Source organism: Anolis carolinensis, chromosome 2, assembly GCF_035594765.1.
Source record: "Anolis carolinensis isolate JA03-04 chromosome 2, rAnoCar3.1.pri, whole genome shotgun sequence".
Lineage (NCBI taxonomy): Eukaryota > Metazoa > Chordata > Lepidosauria > Squamata > Dactyloidae > Anolis > Anolis carolinensis.
This window is the reverse complement of record NC_085842.1, coordinates 75,044,636-75,048,082: the sequence shown is the minus strand read 5'-3', so window position 1 is coordinate 75,048,082 and position 3,447 is coordinate 75,044,636. Positions and strand designations below refer to the sequence as shown.

Here is a 3,447-nt window from a genome sequence, read left to right as displayed (position 1 = left end):
TTACTGCGTATTGAACTACTTTTTCTGCCAAATTTGTTGTCTAACATGATGTTTTGGTGCTTCATTTGTAAAATCATAACCTAATTTGATATTTAATAGGATTTTCCTTAATGCCTCCTTATTATCCAACATATTCGCTTATCCAACATTCTGCCGGCCCGTTTATGTTGGATAAGTGAGACTCTACTGTACCTCATAACACTAGAAATCTCATGATACTCTAGGAAGGAACCAGAATGTTGACATCAAAGTGCTATAATTGTTTAGTGTGGTTGAGCTCCTGCAGGCTCAGAGTTCTTTTGGATTCAATCCTTGCAGAACAATGCAAAGGGACTTCCACAGGTGATGGAAATGTTGTGGTAGGAAAATGACACCACTAGACATGGCCCATAATTATGAAGTGAAATAAAAATGGCATTTCACTCAGTTTTAAAGGAGATAACTTACTTGGAAAGGAGGTTTGGAAGAAAGGTAGAGTTCCAATACTCGGTCTGCTGGTTTAGCAAACTGCCATCCGTCCCCTCCCTCCATGGAGTCAAGTAAAAGTACTTTGAAAACTGGAAGTCAGGCCTTAACAGGAGCTTGTGGGAGCATTATTTGTCCAATTCCCTTGCTGGGTAACTTCCTTTCACACACTATGCAGGAAGTGTCCTGGTTACACTGGCACAAAACTGACTGAAGGGGGAAAGACCCTGTAAATAGTACTTTGCCTTCTTCTGATAAAATAATTGTGCTGAACTTGTTCTGTAACTGCTGCCAAAGCAAGGGTTACTAAATCCGGCTAAAATATAAAAAGGTATAAAACAGTGTGCAATGAGATAAGACTTTGGTTTGATTGGCCAGGAAAGTTTCTGTTCACACTTGTCTGATATTTACTACAGAGATTGCTTGCGTTTTAGCCAAAAGCGTTTTGTCATGTTGATACTGGCAGGGCAACAGCTCTGATTTTAAAACTCTATGAAAAAACTTCTTTTATCATTTCTAATATGTAGCCTAAGGCCAAAACAGACACAGCAATATTAAAAGAGAATGTTCAGAGGTAAATTCCCATTACACAGCCTTTGGGAATATGACTTCAATAACCATCTCTGAAGCCGTTCTTTATCATAATGACAACTGTTGATCTTCCTGTAATTGTTCAGCTGAGCTCCCACTCCTTGTTACCTAATTAGCCATCTGGCTATCCTTCCTTTTAATATTATTTTTATATCATTTGCTAACCTCCAAAATGGCCCTTAGTATCAAATCATATTCTTAAAGCCATTCAAAGATTTGAAATCACACCTTTATAATTAAACCCCCACCTTGTGATACTATGACGAATGTGTGTGGGTGTGTATCTGTATGTATAATAAGTAAAACTGATGCTTAATTACTGAAGTGCCTGAACTGTATTGTCTGGAAATGCATAACAAGTTCAGAAATCAGAGTGACATGCTGTTCACTGCAAAATTGATTCCTTTGTTTCGCTTCCTAACGTTTTTAATTGCTGTTCTCAATTGCTACGTATTTTGATTTTGGGGCTACTTGACCTTGGCCAGGAGCCAGTGGTATACTTCCATTACATCCCACTGTTGCAAAATTGAGCTGTTTCTCCCTTCCTCCTGCAGCGTCCTAGTGCACGAAAGGCTGGAAAACTCTGGAGTAAATTGTAATTGCCACAGAGGGCTGTTGTAGAAAGAGGAAAGGGATAAATTCTCAATTTCTCTGAAATTAGATAAGTAATTGTCTTGGAAGATTGTTTAGATTTGTATGAAAACATCCCTATAGTGTTATAGGGAGCTGTCTGTTGTGCATTGAGAGTGATTTATTTATCTAGTATGAAGGCAAAATCCATGTTGGCTGTGCAGCTTCAAAGACTGATGAAGTTGAACACCTTTCAACTACTGATGAAGTTAATAACCCAATTAAATGCCTGTTTAAATCTCTGTCTGCAAATAAAATATTGCCACTGTGGAATGAATCTCAAGAGATCACTTTCTGTGCTCTGCCATGGCTGGCAAGTACAACCCAAACTCTCATCATTCTATTATAATTGAAAAGTATGTGTGTGTGTGTGTGTTTTTTTTTACTAAATGTTGGTTCCTGCATTAAAAAAAGAACTAAAAGTACATTGATGTACATATGTGTATGTAATGGTTTGAGAAGAAATTCTTCTCAAACTAGAAAAGCAGAGGCGCTCCAGGCAGATTTTAGAGAACATCTCTGGTCTTTCCGAGTCCTCTGAGACTTCCCATCAAGGGCTATGTAGCACTAAAAAAAAACTCAGAGACAGACAGATCTCAATATGTAAGAATGGGTCATCTAACTGACCAGCTAGGTCATTTTTGGATTTGCACTTAAATTTTCCCAGGGACTGAAGCAAGAACTTTCAACAGAAAGTCATGTTAGAGAATGTATATCTTCTTCACACTCTCAAAATCTGCACATATACACTCCCCATATGCTAGGTTGGAACATACTGGAACTAGAACAGGATGGTTTGTGGAATCTTCATAATGTAGATCTCATTGAATGGCATAACTCAGCCCCAGAAGGATTCGCCAGAACCTTGTTTTGTCCAATGTAAGTGCAACCATGTTACAGAGTGGGTGGATAAAAGCCTAGACAAGCATGCAGTGTTATTCAATGTTTTTATCCCCATATTGTCACGCTGTCTGAGAATATAGTATTAAAGAATCCTTCATTGTATATCTTCATCACATTATTTTATATAAAACATCATTCATCATTTTATACTTTTAATTGCATCTTAATTTATTTAGAAGGCTGACTCATAGTAATACACTAAATTATAGTGGAAGAACAGGCTTATGTACTTATTGAGAGTATGAGTTCCCAAAACACAATCAGTTTGAAAATAATACCTTTTTATGAATAAAAGCTTGTAAATAATATATAGATTTCCCCCTACAAATACATTAATTTAATATATGAATTTTCCCCTCATATGTTTGCAGGTCTTTGCAAATCCTATATACATATATATATCTAGAGATTTCCATGTACCTGTATATCTGTACCTATATGTATATATTAATTTTATATATGAATTTCCCCTCACATGTTTGCAAGTCTCTGCAAGTCCTATAAAGATATAATTCTCTATATATAGAGCAATGTCTAGATAGATAGATATTAATATAGATATAGGCCTTTTAAGTATGCGCGCGCGCACACAGATGTCTAGATAGATGTAAACATAGATAAATGGGACTTGCAAATATTGCAGGAGGGAAATGCACATATTTATTTATTTATTTATTTATTTGCAGCATTTCTATTCCGCCCTTCTCACCCCGAAGGGGACTCAGGGCGGATCACATTACACATATAGGCAAACATTCAATGCCTTTTAACATAGAACAAAGACAAGACAAACATAGGCTCCGAGCGGGCCTCGAACTCATGACCTCCTGGTCAGAGTGATTCATTGCAGCTGGTTGC

At 37.0% G+C, this 3,447-nt stretch overlaps 1 protein-coding gene across 2 annotated transcripts in view; it reads left to right on the top strand.

Moving 5' to 3' along the window:
- atg7 (autophagy related 7) overlaps nucleotides 1-3,447 on the top strand; it is a 198,384-nt gene that overhangs the window by 139,664 nt on the left and 55,273 nt on the right. The window lies entirely within an intron of this gene.